A 16,960-nucleotide genomic window follows, 5' to 3' on the forward strand; every position below is an offset into this window, starting at 1 on the left:
TCAGTTTCCTCACTGGCAGAAAATCAGAACCAATTTGGTTTATAACTGAAACATCACAGACCTACTCAACTCACCCCATCATCTTCTATCTCCCTTTGCTCTACACAGTTTAAAAACAACCCACATGTCAAAGTTGGTATATTTTATATACAAGTACTTAATTCAGGGTAACTGCGGAAAGATCTTTTAACATGTTGTCTAAGTGTCAGTTCTGCAGGATTGCTTACATTGGCTGAGGCTGAGTAATGATTGCCTGCTTCAGACAAGAAGCCCATTCTGGTTATCCCAGCTGTCATCATTTCCTAAAGCTTTCCTCAGTAGGATGCCAGTGGTCAATCATCACTGGGCAGGGCAATTCACTTTTCCTTGGTTAACCGACATATCACTTGTAAATGTGTCAAAAAATGGGACCATAAAAAAATAAAACTAGTTAGAGGGACACATACCACAAGAAAAAAGGCAGCAATTGTCCTATCAATGGAGAGGCTAACTAAGGAAGGAATATTCTAGATGCTTTCTGCTCCAACAGTTGCTCTCTGCCTCAAGCTACACCTGAAATCCAAGGAATGAGATCCAGCTGTGGCTATTGCTGAGTCTGAGTAGCAACTCGTCCCTTCCCTACTATGTGGGCCCTGTCACTGAATGTTAGACACAGTGCATCAAGTGCACCAGAGGAGAGCATGTTTGGAGCCAGATCTGCTCAGGAAAAAACAAAACAAAACAATAACAGAAGGATAGCAGACCCTGCTATTCAGGGAAACATCTTTGCTCCTGCAAAGACTGCTAGCAAACTCATGGCCTCTGATTTCTATATGGCTTTTGGCACATCGTTTTAATCAAGAGAAGAAAAGGAAACACCGAAAAGGCTTCAAACCCTAAACACAATGAGCTGGCAACACAAGGCAAAGTTAAGTCATTGCAGTGCTATGCCAGGCTTGGAACATCTGCTCCGGTGGGCAGCTTGCAGAGGCGGAGACACAAGAAAGAACCTTAGGTTTTAAGGCAAGAATATTTACCGACTTGAGACTTCAAACGCCACCAGACAGCTCAGAGGCGTTGCCGGGAGCATGTGGGTTCATGACCCCTTGTTGCATGGGTCTAGACAGAGAGGAGAATCAGAAGTTATCTGACGACCATGGTTGAAGATTTGTGTACAGAAAAACTTTTGTGCTTTTAGGACGCGGTGCATACTCTGGTATAGGCAAATTCTTTTTTTATTTCATTTTTAAATTAATTACAGTCTATTTCTTTTGTATCCCAGCTATAGCACTCTCCCTCATCCCCTTCCTCTTCTCCTCCCATGCCCCTCTCTAAGTCCACTGAAAGGAGAGGTCCTCCTTCCCTTTCATCTGACCCTCACCTATCAGGTCTCATTAGAACTGTCTGCATTGTTTTCCTCTGTGGCCTGGTGAGGCTGCCCGCCCCTCAGGGGGAGCCCCTCAAAGAGCCAGCCATTGAGTTCATGTCAGAAACAGTCCCTGTTCTCATTACTAGGGAACCCTCTTGGAGACTAAGATGCCATGGGCTACATATGTGCAGAGGCAAATTCTAAAATACTCCTTTTACCTCTTATGGGAGGGGGTCTCATCCTCTTGGTAAGTCAATCCTGGAATGTTTGCCCTGAGTTTGAACACTGGGCATGACTTCCCTTTCTATATTTTTTTTTTAACTTCACCAGGGAGAATTCTCATCATGAGCACCTAATTTTTCTCTATAGAGCAAGTCATAAAATCAAATCTGCAGAAGTGGAAAGTCTGTAGGCATAAGATTTGGTCACTTTCTCAGCCCCTACTCCTTACCAACAGCTTAATGGAAAAAAAAAAACCCTCAAAGATGGCAGCATCTGGGCCAGTCTGTGTTTTACCTGAATGGGTGTTTTGCCAGTACGTAAGTCTGAGTACTTCTCGAGAGCTTGCAGCCCGCAGAGGGCACTGGACTCTCTGGAATGGGAGTGACAGATGGTTGTAAGTCAACATGTAGGTGCTTGGAGACAGTTAGGAGCCCACATGCAGATGTTAGTAGCCAAACCCCGGCCTCTGGAAGAGCAACTGGTGCTATTAACCATTGTTCCATTTCTATAGACCCCAAGTCTGTGTTTTGATAAGTCTTCTAGGGAGCTTTAACCGTTAACCTGGCACAGCCTAGAGTCACATAAGAAGGGAATACTAGCTGAGGGGTTACCATGGCCCATGGCTTGGCTGTGGGGAATTGTCCTGATTGTTGATTGATGCGGGGGCTGGGGCAGTCCACTGTGGGCAACACAATTTTCTGGACAGGCTGTTCTAGGCTGTGTTAGAAAGCGGTCGTCCTTCTTCATCCCCACATGCTGTACCTGCTTTCTGCTGTACCCACTTGCCTGTCTCTTTCCTATGAGCGTGGCTGCTATGTGGAACAGCAAAGAGGCCTTTGCCTTTGGCTTTCTGCCTCAACTTCCCTCAATGGTAGACTGTGACCTGGAAGGGGAAGTCAAATAAAATCCTCCCTTCCTCCCAGTTGCTTGTGGTCAGGGGTCTTGTCACGGGAATAGAGAGGAAACTAGAACAACTGTTGTCTCTTATGAAAGCATTTATCCTTGCTCTACTGTATCCACGGGTGCGTCTGAGAATCCGATCTGCCATGGGTTGAACATAATTTAAAATTTTTTTTATGTGCACTGAATACATGAGCACATAAGCATGGTTGTCATTGCTGCCTGAACAATGAAGGCTGATTTACATAGCATTTACATTGCTGTAGATACTGTAATCAGTCTGGAGAAGGTTCAACACACACAGGAGGGTGTGTGGAGATTACCGGCAGGCACTACTGACATTTTATATAAAGGACCTGAGCAGGTGTGTGTGTGTGTGTGTGTGTGTGTGTATGTGTGTGTGTGTGTGTATTCTGACATCAATCCTCCTTGGTATGAGTGATCAAATACGTCTCACCGACAAGTGGTATTCCTTCTATCTGGACTGATCTTCGCTTGTGTACCCCTGCCTGAGGTTCCCCCTCCCGGGTCTCTGCGTGGTGCCTGCTTCACCTATCAGAACACCTGATGCACTGATGCACGTGCAGCAGTTTCATGGTGGGTTATTCCACCAGCTTCTCTGAGAATTGCTGCTCATAGGCTGGTGGAATAATTAGCATTTAATTATTATAACAGCTCAGCCATTATTATAATAGCTTAGTGTTTAGTAGGCGGTTTGCTTCCTGCCATTTGTCCTCCGGTGTCTGTAGTAAAGAATTGACTTTCTCTTTCCCCTTTATGGGTGAGTGAGAAAAAGCCCATCCTACGTCATTAAGCAGCATAGGCATTCTGTTGTCAGGCAGAGCAGGAACCACAGTCTATTAGGGATAGACTCGTTTACCTGGAGTTTCAGGAGGCCTCTCTAATCCCGCCTGTAACATTAACGCTCCCCTTCCTTTTTCTTCCTCCCTCGGTTACCTATAAAACGAGAGAGCCCTTATCCTGCATAACCAACCCACAAGGTCTGAATTTTGATCACTCTTCTGATTGTCCCCCATTTCTCATAATTGGAGCAGATTTTTAGAAATCATTTTACTTATGGTGGGAAAATTTTTTGTTTCTGCTGTGCACAAGTTGGGTTGAAGCTTAAATTCACACTACTCGGTTTCGTACTCAAATGTGCTGTTTCATTTCCCAAATAGCATGTGCTGTGGTGTTCAGAGAGCCTAGGTTTGAACTGTGATGCCATAGTAGTTAATGATGTGACCTTGAGTGAGTGTTCTCAGGCATAGTGCCTCATTTGTTCAATGGGCACAGTCCCAGCCCACTGCCCTTCATAGGGTTGCTCCAGTATTCAAATAAATGCAATTTTTGACATAATATTTAGCACAAGAGGAGCACTTAATAAGTGCTAGTTTTTCAATTATCATTGGGCCCTCCTTCACCAATAACTAACAGAGGCTTCACTGGTGGTATTTACGTGCTAATATATTTTATCACAAGTATTTTTGTATATGAGGCCACACCATGTGTCATCATCAGCCAGTGAAGTATCTTAATCTGAATCAACAGTAGGCTTATAGCACTTAGAGTTATAGTCAGAAGTGGTCTTGGGGTGTCTGAGTTAGGTCGTTATGCTGTATGATCAGTTATAGACTAGTAGGGTCCACCAACCTGGGTCAAATAACATGTAAGTCTAGGCCAGTCACACGTTTCTGTGTCACTTAATGTTTTGGGTCCAGAGGCCATGCAATTAGCCTCACCTGGAGGTCCCACTACCTCCCCACTTTCCCAGGTATGTGGATGCCCTTCTAGAGTTTTCTAAGAGACAGTTCCGCATGCATTCGGCAGGAGGCACTTAAGTCTACAGCTTAAGCTATAGAAAGTTGTGGATCTTCCCTACTGGTCAATCGACTCACAGATTTTCATCCATGACAGCGCTTCTCAACTTGTGGGGCACAACCCCTTTGAGGGTCAAAGGCCCTTACACAGGGGTCGCCTAAGACCATCAGAAAACACAGATATTTACATTATTATAAATAACAGTAAAAAGACCACAGTTAGGAAGTAGCAATGAAAATAATTTTATGGTTGGGGCTCCCCACAACACGAGGAACTGTATTAAAGGGTCACAGCATTAGGAAAGTTGGGAACCACTGCTCTATGCTGTGATCATAGCTGATTGCTAAGCTGCAGTGAGTAGGAGGACTATACAATCCTTTACAACCACCAGATGCTTGACATTGCCTGGGTGGTTTGGGATCATGGCTGCACTCAAGTCTTCCTCTGTCACTTGCTAACGCATTCCTTGACTTAAAAAATTGTTCATTGTAATCACTGTGCATGTGTGTGTGGAATGAGCTTTGCAGAGGAGCTGCTTCTCTCTTCCTACCCTTCGGTGGCATCTGGAGCTCAAACGGAGGATGCCACGCGTGCGCAGCAAGTGCCAGCCCCTGCAGAGTCAGCTCATCACTCCCACAACTCTTCTTAACCAGTGAGGTGGCTTTCATCTTAAGCCACAGGTTACAACTTGAACCTGTGGGGCTGCAGAGATGACTCGGGGATGAAGAGCACTTGTTGCTCTTGCAGAGGACCTGGTTTCACCTCCCAGTTCCCATGGGGCAGCTCACAACCATCTGCAACTCTAGCTTTAGGGGATCCCCTCTTTTGGCCTCTGTGGGGCATCAGGTATAGTACACACACAAACACACAGGGACACACACATGGACACACACAAACACACAGGGACACGCACATGGACACACACACACGGGCAAAAGACTCCTACACATAAATAGATCTGCAAGTGAAATTAAATAAAATAACTTTATGAGTTTACCTTTCCTCTTCCCAGCCCTTGCAACCTCCTTCCCATCTTTTCTTGGAGCTGAGGCTTGAACTCAGTGAATGAATGCCACAGTGGATGCCAGAAAGTGTACAACCATGGAGCTACATCCCAGCCCATGACATATCCTTTATGTATTCCATTGACATTAGAACATTATACTGACAGAAAGTACTCTATATTATTATATTTATTTTATTATTTATTTGTGTGTGGTAGGTGTGCATGCTACAGCATATATGTGGAGGTCAGAAGAAGTGTTGGTCTTCTTCTTCGGCATGAGGGTTCTAGAACTTGAACTCAGTCGGCAGTCCTGGCAGCAAGCTCCTTTTCTCACTGAGCCGCCTCATTGGCCCTCTATGTTATCACTGAAAAATAAGAACTTACATATTTGTGAATATTGTACTAACAGTGTCAAAGATGACTTAAAAACTTTAAAATAACTAATAACAATGCAAACATATTTTCCGAGAAAATATCAGGATTCTTCACGCACTTAAAGTAATTTCTAGTAATGTAAAACAGGAAAGAAAATTCTCTTCCACCCTCACCCCCCCCATCCCTACCAGGATGTGAATAATATTCTATGTCAAACAGGTAGACAAAAACAGGCTCTGAGGTAATACAAACATCAGGAAGAGCTGGTGTAATTACTTAGAATTTTACAGGATGGCTTCTTGTAAACAAGCTACTGAACTTTACGATGACACGACACAGAATGATCTATAAACACAGCAATAAAGAACCTTCACAGCAACCGACTTCATGTTAAATTCTTCATTAGAATTCGGGGCCAGTGTCCTGCCAATGTGCTCTAGCGTCTGTGGTCCTTTGTACAATAGGGTAGAATGGCTTGTGCACTAGGTTTTAAACATCATGGGAATGCTTGGTGGCCGTTGGCGGTGGTTTGTACTATGTAATTTTGCATGCTTTATTTTTTTAATTAAGTTTTTATTTTTTACATTAATTACAGTTTATTTATTTTGTATCCCATCTGCAGCCCCTTCCATCATTCCCTCTCAATCTTTCCCTTCCTCCCTCATCTCCTCCCTGCCCCTCTCTCTAAGTCCACAGATAGGGGAGGTCCTCCTCCACTTCCATCTGACCCTAGCTTATCAGATCTCATCAGGACTGGCTGTAATGTCCTCTCTGAGGCCTAGAAAGGCTGCTCCTCCCTCGTGGGTGGGGGGCAGGTGAAAGAGCCAGCCACTGAGTTCATGTCAGAAACAGTCCCTGTTCCCCTAACTAGGGAAAACACTTGGATACTGAGCTACCCTGGGCTATGTCTGAGCAGAGGTTCTAGGTTATATCCATGCATGGTTCTTGGTTGGAGAATCAGTCTCAGAAAAGACCCCTGTGCCCAGATATATTTGTTCCTTGTGGAGCTCCTGTCCTCTCCAGGTCTTACTAACTTCTCCTTCTTTCATATGATTTTCTGCACTCTGCCCAAGGTTTGGTTATAAGTCTCAGCATCTGCTTTGATACACTGCTGGGTAGTCTTTCAGAGGCCTTCTGTGGTGGGCTCCTGTCTCATTTCTTGTTTTCTCTTACTTGCAATGTCCATCCCATTTGTCTAAGTGAGGATTGATCATTTTACCCCACGTCCTCCTTTTTGTTTCGCTTCTTTAGGTGTACAGATTTTAGTATGTTTATCCTATCTTACAGGTCTAGTATCCACTTATAAGTGAGTATTTACCATGTGTGTCTTTCTGTTTCTGGGATACCTCACTCAGGATGATCTTTTCTAGATCCTACCATTTGCCTGCAAACTTGCATGCTTTATTCTTTAGTCATAAAAAGTTTTTGATGAAGCCATTTCCAATTGTCACATCCTCCCCTAATTCTCCTGCTCCTGTCCAGGGTCGGCTTCCCTGAAGCTCTCTAGATCAGTGGTTCTCAACCTTCTTGCAACCCTTTAATACAGTTCCTCATGTTGTGGTGAGCCCCAACCATAAAATTATTTTGTTACTATGTCATAACTGTAGTTTTGCTACTCATACTGTAAACATCTGATATGCAGGTTAGCCTGTGAAAGGCTTGTTCAGCCCCCAAAAGGGTCACCACCCTCAGGCTGAGAAACACTTCTTCAGAAGCAGAACCTGGGAGCTAAGTGGTTTTCTTTGCGTTTGTAAGTTTCGCTTTCTCCCCCTTTTCTAGAAGTCAAATTCCTCAGGGTGGCCTGCCTGTGGCTCTTATGCTTTTTGTAACAGGGCCGGTCCCCAGGAGGAGAAAATGTGAGTGAGAAGGGGATGCCGAGGCTCACCGATGCCAGCTCTGCGCACTGTCCAATGTTAACTTATAACTGAATTTTTGTCCAGTCCGCACGGTGCGCTGGCCCGGTGGGCAGCCTCAGAGACCACCAGACAATTGTGAGCCTCTACCTCCTACCTCTGAGCTCCATTATTTTCCCTTCTGGAATACTGAGGACACTAAACAAAGAAGGGCACACGGCCTCAGGGGAATTTTTACAACTGCTTTGATCTGCAGATTCCCCATCTTAGGAGAACACACTATCGTGTTAATACTAACTGAAATAGTATCACCTGAACCATAGAGGCAGCTAGCCACAGGCTGGACACTGACTCAGCAGGACTCCAAGGTCTTAACTTGGTGACACTGCAAGCCTCCAGAGGATGCCTCCTCTGAGATTCTTAGCTTCGTGGCCCAAACACTGTCTGTTTTATTTCTTCCCAGACTATTCAGGTTTTGAATTTCCCTGAGCATCACATCTCAGCTTTCAGTATCCGGCTATTGTAGCCTGGTTGCCTTCGCTAGCCAGCAAGCTGGGGAGTTTGTTTTCTTAAGTATCCATCACGGATGCCTCCAGGGTTCTGAGTTCAATGTTTTAAAATAGCCTCTAGGATTCCTGGGGGTTATTAACTTACAGTGTGATGGTTCAGGCACCCTGAAAACCCCATGCCAACATATTTTATTTTTCAAATTTTTATTTTCAAGCACTAAATAACTATGTGATGAGCATCTTCTAGTAGGATCCTATTCCACAATGAGGCTGTAGAGAAATCTATCTTTTGGGCAGGCTGGAAAGGGAGTGTCTGGGGTAGTTGAGTTTAAGATGAGCAACTGTATTTTTAAATAAATATATGTACATATATGATATATACATATACACACATGTAATCATTTGTATACATATCTACATACACATGTATATAATGTATACACAAACACACAGACATATATACAGAATATATATGCATATATAGATAGAGGGAGAGATAGACACACACATATGCTCTTAGGTGTGTGGCTGTTTGCTGGAGCATGTTGGAGCCCCTTAAAGAGACTGAAGTCTCCCTCTTCCAGTAGCTACTATTGTGTACAGAAAAGACTCTTTCTTTGTAGTTACGTACTGCCTCTGGTTACAGTCTTTCCACCTTCTCTTCCGCAATGGTCCCTGAGCCTTGGGAGGGGAGGAGTATGATACAAATTCCTCACTTAGGGCCACAGTCACTTATTCTCTGCACCTTAACCTTTCGGTTGCCTCTGTGTTAACCACCACCTACAGCAAAAAGGAGCTCCTCTGATGAGGCTTGAGGGAGAAGCTGAGCCATAGAAACAAGGAGGAGCCAGCAGGAACTGATGAAACACCGTGTCCCACAGCAGAGTAGCAGTGATTGGTTTGCCCTGTGGTCCCTGACCTTGCCTGGCTACAGATTCTTGCCGCCATAATTATGGCAGCTATGGGATCCATCTTCGGAACAAGCATTAAAGCAAAGCACAAAGTGGTTGGTTACTGCTCTGACACGTGTGCAACTCTAGGGTCAGTGGACACCTATCTCCTGACAGGCCTTTCTTATTGCTGGCCAGGTTTCATAGCTGAATAATGCAGATGACACCTTTTCTCTGTTGGCATGCGTAACACCTTGTAGCACTGCTACAAAAGCTAGCCAATAGGGTTGAAGCTTGCAGGTTAATACAAGCTTGATTTCTCCATGTTCTATGTTCCAAACACATTACAGCTACTGCAATAGGGTCTTAGTGTCAAGTTCTGGAGGGGCATCACGAACGACGGAAATAGCCTGTAATGTTTAGGGATTCATGAGGCATCACTGGTCAACAATTCTAATAGAGGTAACCCTTTATTTCCCCTCTCTGTCTAGAAAACAGACAATAAAAATAAACAAACAAATAAATAAGCAAAGCAAGCCAAACAGACCAGAATAATAAGCAAAGAAAAAGCACAAGAAACACACACATTCCCTAAGAACACAAAACTGGAGACCATGTGCTCTTTTTAATTGCTGCTTGTTACTGCTTTTCCCAGGCATGCATGTGCATCGTTAAATTATTAACATGAGAGCTCCCAGTTTTTGATGTGGGTGCATACTGCTATAAACTTTTTCCCTAGGACCACCTTCACTGTATCCCAGAGCTTTTGGTATGTTGTTTTCACTTTCATCCAATTATAGGAACTTTTCAAAATCCTTTCTTGATGCCCAATGTCAGCTTACAGTGGTCAGAGAGGCTATGGGGTGTGACTTCAGTTTTCTTGTACTAGTTAATACTTTGTGTCCTAATATATCGCCTATTTTGGAGAAATTCCCATGAGCTGCCGAGGAAAATATGTATCTTTTAGTGTTTGGGTGCAATGCTCTGTAGATAACGGCTAAGTCTCTCTGGTTTATGATGTTATTTAACTTGAGATTATCTGTTAAGTTTTTTTTTTTTTGGTTGTTTTGTATTTATTTGTTTTTCTGTATGACTTGTCTATTGATGAGAGCAAGGTATTGAAATTACCTTGAGTGTTTAGAATTTTGATGGAGAGTTCATTGAATCTGTATATTGCTTTTGGTAATACAGCAAGCTTTGTAATTAATTTTCTCAGTTTTTTTGTTTGTAATTAATTTTTGTGCTTTCTTAATTTTTGCTCTAGCTGAGACTTTGATTACTAGAAAAGTAGACATAGCAAGCACCCTGGACCCATGCAGAATTTAAGCAGAAATGGTCTCAGATTTTTTTTTCCTGTTTAGTATGGTTTAATATACATTTGTCAAATACAGGCTTTATTATGTTGAGCTACATTGTATGTATTCTGTAGGCTTTGGCTTTTCACCAAACCTACTTAATTTAGGATTCTTAAGTGCCTTTACCTCCCTTCCAACCTCCTGAAACCTTAGGTAGAAGATTAGTAGGGAAAAGAGCTGTAGCCCTCTTTTATCTACTTGCTCTGATTAGGGTCTGTGAGTCTTTAGGGGATTACTAGATTCAGTTGTCAGGATACCAGCAGTCCCAAGTCCAACACCAAGCAGCAACCGGAAGTCAGGGAGAGTGGCAGGACTCAGTTGGGTTGCCCTGAAAAGCTCTCTGGAACGTTTCTCTCTATGAAGTCAAGTGAAGAAGCCCAAAGATCAGTGCAGCGACGTCGATCCAAAAAGCGATGTCTCACTGTGCATGAGCCTCTGTATATGTTCTCTCCTCAGGGTCCACCCACAGACATTCTCAGCTGGCCAAAGTCATGCCCCTTACATGTTAGAGCACACAGCAAAACATCACGTGCCCTCTCACAGGCCAACCTGGGCAAAACATCACATGACCAAACTCAGTCTTCAAAGAAACCAGAGACTTCCACTCCATTATTCCTGTTTTCTTTAGGATCTTTAGTCATGAAGGCCTATTGAATTTCAACAAATTACTTTTCTGGATTTGTCAAGATGATCATGTGATATCTGTCTCCAAATTTATTAGTGTGGTGTACTCCATTTATTAACTTGTGTATGTTGAACCCATCTTGCAACATAAAGCCACCTTCATCATTATATATGATTGTTGAATGCATTTTGAATTTATTGAATATTTTTGTATGCATTTTAATCATGGAGATTGGTCTGTAGTATTCTTTTTCTTTTGTGAATTTATTTTTTGGTAGAATGAGTTTGGTTGTGTTTCTTCCCTTTCTGTTTTGTGAAACAAAGTGTTTGATGAAAGTGTTGACATTGACTTTTTCTGAAAAGTTTGAAGGTAGAATTTAGCTGTAGCTCTATTTAAACCTGCAGTTTTCTTTGTGGAAAAAAAATTATAGCTTCTATCTCATTGTTTGTTATGGGTCTGGTTGGTTATGCTGCTTTCAGGCTTTAATTTCAGTAGGTAACATGCATTAAGAAATGGATTCATTACATCTAGATTTTTCAACTTGTTGGAATGTAAGTTTTTAAAGTATTCTCTGATGATCTGGATATCATTAGAATATGATATCTAACTACTCTCTTTTCATCTCAAATTTTATGATCTTAGATTTTTCTTTTTCCCCTCTTTCCTTTGGCTAGTTTGTGTAGCTGGCATTTGCTAGTTTGTGGGTTCCTTTTTCTCTCTTCCAACCTTTTCCATCCCTATATTTCTTCCCTTGCAACTGCTAATGCTAGAAAGGAGAGAAAAAAGGATAGTGAAGAAAGGGGTGCATTATGGTTCCTGCTGATTAGGGGCATTGAGTTTCTTGGGGCAAGTCTGATTTTCTCTGTCAAGATATCTAATTTCTTCTTGTTTCTTTGTGCACAACTACTTGACAAACTGCAAAAAACTGCAACCAACAACGTCAAACCAGCCACCAGCCACCAGCCAACAACAGCAACCTCACCTCTTGGGGTGCTAGCATTTCTATAGCCTCTGAGAAGTCCCCAGAATTCTAAATGTCACACAGTCACAAAAACTACCTGCAGCTGGCAAAACCACACCCCTGCTAGAACATGAGGCAGATCATAGCTGCCTGCTGTGAAGCAGCCTCTTATCCCCACACCTGGGATTAAAACAAAAACATATTCCCATAATATTTCTGTGTTTTTAGACAAAACAAAAAGTTACAGATTTCTCACTGCAAGTTGGCTAAGAGTTCATCATTCTTTTTAGTCTTTTCAAAGGACCAACACTTTGATTAATTTTATGCATTTTGGTCCCAGTTATTAACTTCTGCCCTAAGCTTTATTGTCTACAGCATTTGGGTTTGGCTTTTTGCTCTTTGAGAGCTTTGAGGTGCATCCTTGGGTCATTAGAAATTACTCTTAGTAATTTAGTGAGAGAACATACAGGCTTCTTACGATCACAGTGGATTTGTTGCAGAAGTAGTTCTTGTAGGTTGTGTGTTCACTTTCAACTGAGTCTACAAGTCCCTCCCGATTTCTTTAAAGAACCACTGTCTGTTCAGTGTGTACTGTTTAGTTTTCAAGTATTTGTGTGTTTCCTGAGATTAGTCTTGGTATTAATTACTCATTTTATTCCACAATGATCTGATAGAATGGAGGGAATTATTCTGATCTTAAAAATCTGTCAGGGCTTGCTTTTGTGGCGTAGAAAGTGGGCAGTTTTGAAGAAAAGCCCGTGCACTGCTGAGAAGAATGAACAATGGAATGTTCTGTAGATAGCTGTTAAATCCACTTGATCTTTGGTGCAATTTAGCCCTGAGGCTCCTTTGCTGTTTTGTTTTTTTTTTTTAACAGATGTGAGATGTGAGATGTGAGAGTGTGGTGTCAAAGTCTCTCATTATTATTGTGCCTAGATCTATGTGATCTTTTATGTCCCTTCATATTTGTTTTATGAAATTGGGAGTCCAAGATTTGTGTTGAAATATTTTCAATAGTTGTATCTTCTTGGTGAATTCTTCCTTTTATAAATACACTGTGGCCCTCTTTATTACTTCTGAGTTTGGGTTTGAAGTCTACTTTATCAGCTAAAAGATGTTCTATGCCAGCTTTCTGTCTGTGACTTTCATTTGCTTGGCAGATTGATTTCCAACCTTTGACTTTCAGTTGATGGATGGCTTTCCTAGCTTTGCCAGCTTCTTAGAGACAGCAGTGGTTTGGGTCACGTCCTTTAATCCTATCCCTAAGTCTTTTCATTGGTGAGTTAAGGCCTTGTGCATCCAAGAATATAATTGGGAAGTATTTACTAATTATGTTTGTTTGTTTTCATTGGTTGGTTAATTGAGGGATCTTTTCTCTCTCTCAGTAGGGCTGGATGTTTGGTGGTTTGCAGTATTTGACCTGGCTGATTCTGCCCTAGTTATTTATTTTTGTGATGTGTGAAAATATCTTTTTTTCTTTCTCTGTGTATAATATTCTTTAACATTTTTCTGCAGAGCTGACTTAGCTGCCATTAGTGACCTTAACCTGTGTTTGTCTCAGAATAGTCTTATTTGTCCATCTGTTTTTATAAATAATTTTGCTAGGCAAAACAATCTTGGTTGACAGTTATTTACTTTCAAGGCTTAAAAAGTATCATCTCATGCTTGCTTCCTAGCTTTTGGGATTGCTGACAACAGATCTGATGTTATTCTGATGTCCCTTCCTACTCTGTATGTTAATTGGCACTTTTCCCTTACAGCTTTTAGTATTCTTTTTTTGCTTTAATTTTTGACATCTTGAGTATGGTATGCCATGGATAAGTTCTTCTCTGGTCATGCTCATTTGAGGTATTAAATGCTTTACATGTTTAGATATCTGCTTCTTTCTCTAGGTTTGGATAATTCTTGGTAATTCTATTTTATTGAATAGTTTGTGTAAGCCATTTGACAAATCCATTTAAATCTCTGTAAGTCTCTCTCTCTCTCTCTCTCTCTCTCTCTCTGTGTGTGTGTGTGTGTGTGTGTGTGTGTGTGCACGTGCGTGTGTGTGCATGTAAATCAGAGGACAAACCCGTGTTGATCTTTCATCATTTGAGACAGGGTCTGTTATATACTCCATGCTAGCTGGTCTGGGAGCTTGTGGCCATTCTCCGGTCTTCTTTCTATCTTACTGTAAGAGTTCTAGAATTAAAGATGCACATGTTATATAAGACTTTCTAGGGACATGTGAAAAAAAAGTATGCACATCCCAGATAGGGCACTGATGACAGAGCAAGGAAATGATTCCACCAAAGCCCAACTTTTGGAGTCAATGAGCCTATAAAGGACTACTTACAATAATAGGGGTGGGAGGATACCTACAAACATGGGGACAATTGCATCATCAGAGAGCCCACTCCTGTGTGGGTGACGACTCACCAAAGCTAAAATCCCAGAGTTCTCTGCAATTCTAGTTCTCTACAGACCACTGGAAATTGGCAGAAACTTTCTGCAAGGCTCTTGGTAGGTGAGAGCCTCTTCTCCCCAGCAACTGCTTGCTGTTTCTAGAACCTTAGGGAGGGGCCTTTTGAATCCTGTTCAGTTTCTACTTTTTTTGGTTTTGTGGGGTTTATTTGATTTTCTGAACCTCACAAGTTTCCCTCATCCCTCCAGGGAGGGATGCATCAATCTGGAGGAGTTGCTACACAACAAGGAGCCCCTGTTTCACTTCGGTTCCGGGATCTGACTCAGGTCTTCAGGCTTGCCTGCAGAGCACTTTACCCACTGAACCATCTCCCCAGTTGCTCCCCAGATTTGATCTCACGTTCAGCTCCTTCTTCATTCTCATGGATTCTTAGGTTTTGTCTCTCGAGCGCATAACAGACTCCTTGGGAGTTTTGGTCATGTTTATTGCTGTTCTTTTCTGTATTATGTCTGTGTATTGCCATCTGAATCTTGTCCTCCATTCCTGAGGTTCATGCTTGGGTTTGCCCTTGTCTGTCGCTGATGCTTTCTGGTATTTATTTGATTGATTCTTTTATTTTCAGAAATTCTGTTTACATCTTTTTTTAGTATCTCTATTTTCTTTCTGAACTTTCCCTCATATTTGAAAACATTTCTTTTAAGTTCCTGAATCTTTTCACCCATTTTGGTCTCACTCTTGCCTACATCTTGAATTGAGCTCGTGAGTTTCTTTTCCAGGTCTTAAATTAAATTCCCTATCTGTTTATTTGAGTTGTCTATCTGGTCCTTGAAACTTGTTAAAAATAGGACTCTGAAACTCTGCAATATTTTCCTGGCATTTCTGCTCTCTTATTTGTGTAGTGTTGTGAAGCTGTCTGACGGAGTGTTGCCATCTTCTTGTGTGTTTCTCTGCTGTGTTTTGCTCATCTTCTGGGATGTATTTCCTCACTTCATAGCTTTTCTTTCTTTCCCACTGGCTTTGTTTTTCTTTATTTTATGTGAATCCTCCTGGTGCCTTGTCTTCACTAGGATTTATGTTCACTGGGTAAGCCAACCTCAGTGACGACTATAACGGTTTGACAAAAGTCCCAGTGTTAGCTGCAGAAGATACTGTACTCTCAGCTCATGTCCCTTATAAGGTTTGGAGACAAGAGTGTTAGGACCCCTAATTCTGTAATCCTGTCAGTCAAGACTCTCACCACAATCTTTCTGTAGTCTGTATAGTTTCTCCCTGCTATAGCTGGTGTGTGTGTTTGGGGGGGGTTGTTGGGAGGGGAGTGTTGAACATTTCTCACCTTCAGGCTTCCTTGTCATTCTTCTGCTGTCTCCAGTCCACAGTCTCTGTGTCTTGGGGGCTGTTGTTCTTACCGTGATGCAACAAGTCCTGTGTTCTGCCCAGCTGCTTCCAGTGCTTCTCAAGGGCTGCTGTGTGGCAATGCTGCCTGACTTCAGTGTCCCTACCGTTTCTTTGGAGCTGTGTCAGGGCTGTTGAGCCGTTCTCCATTGGTGGGTGACTCCTGTGGAGAGAGGTCAGCTTCTGCAGAGCCCAGGTCTCCTCTTGCAGTCCGGTTCAATCATGTGGTACTCCCCTTGTTTTCCTGGGCTCTTGTGGAGGAGACAGGATAGAAAACCCCAAAGTCTGTTGGGGACAAGACAGCCTCTAATTTGGGATCCCAGCAGTGCTCTGCTCAGCGCTAGAGCCCAGGGTGGTACGGGCACTGTGCCAGGCTTGAAGCAGCCTGGCAGGGCAGACTGTAACCATGTTTTCTCATGCCACCAATGTCACAGACAGACAGACAGACAGATTCTCTGCAATCATGTGCCTCCCCCCCCCCCCCCAGTCCCTTTCAATTCTTTCATTTCTTTGTGGATTTATGACACTTTCTCTCTTTTGTGTGTAAAATTTATTAAAATGCAGAAAAATGGACTCTTTCACCTCTTGGCCACCTCACCCGTTTATTTTTAACTCGGTTGGGCTTATCTTATGTTTTCATGCTATAGCTCTAGCAGGCCTTCTTCATAGTTATTCCCAGGTGGGGGTAACTTTCTTTTCATATTGTGGGGGCTGAGTGAATCTTCTCATTGTATTTTCTTTCTTTTTTCTTTATTGTTTAAAAGATTTATTTATTATGTGTACAGTGTTCTGCCTGTGTATGCACCTGCACGCCAAAAGAGGGCGCCAGATCTCACTATAGATGGTTGTGAGCCACCATGTGGGTGCTGGGAATTGAACTCAGGACCTCTGGAAGAGCAGACAGTATTCTCAACCTCCGAGCCGTCTCTCCAGCCCCATCAATCACCCTCTATTGTATTTTCTAACTACTTGCAGCCTCTAGAGTAGCAGACACAATACTTACATGTTTTTTTTAAACTATCATTGAATTTTCCTATTGTTATAATAGATTTCAAGTAAATCCCTTTATTGTTTAGACTCACCCTGATGCTATTGTCAATAGTAATGTTCCTTCCTTCTTTCCAAGCTGCCTATGCTTTTCTTGCTCCTGGCTAGGCAATTGGTTAGTGCCTCCATGTCAGAATTAAACTTGATGGCAATAGGCCTTACTCCCCTTCTCCAATGAAGTCCTAGTGTTTCTCCATCTGGTGTTAATGACAGGTGCATGGAGACAGACTGTATTTATCACTTTTCCTATTA

At 42.4% G+C, this 16,960-nt stretch overlaps 1 long non-coding RNA gene across 1 annotated transcript in view; it reads left to right on the forward strand.

The window, feature by feature from the left end:
• Positions 1–16,960, forward strand: part of LOC132646463 (uncharacterized) — a 97,435-nt gene that overhangs the window by 71,889 nt on the left and 8,586 nt on the right. The gene's annotated exons all lie outside the window — the stretch shown is intronic.

This window comes from Meriones unguiculatus, chromosome 11, assembly GCF_030254825.1.
Source record: "Meriones unguiculatus strain TT.TT164.6M chromosome 11, Bangor_MerUng_6.1, whole genome shotgun sequence".
Classification (NCBI taxonomy): Eukaryota; Metazoa; Chordata; class Mammalia; order Rodentia; family Muridae; genus Meriones; species Meriones unguiculatus.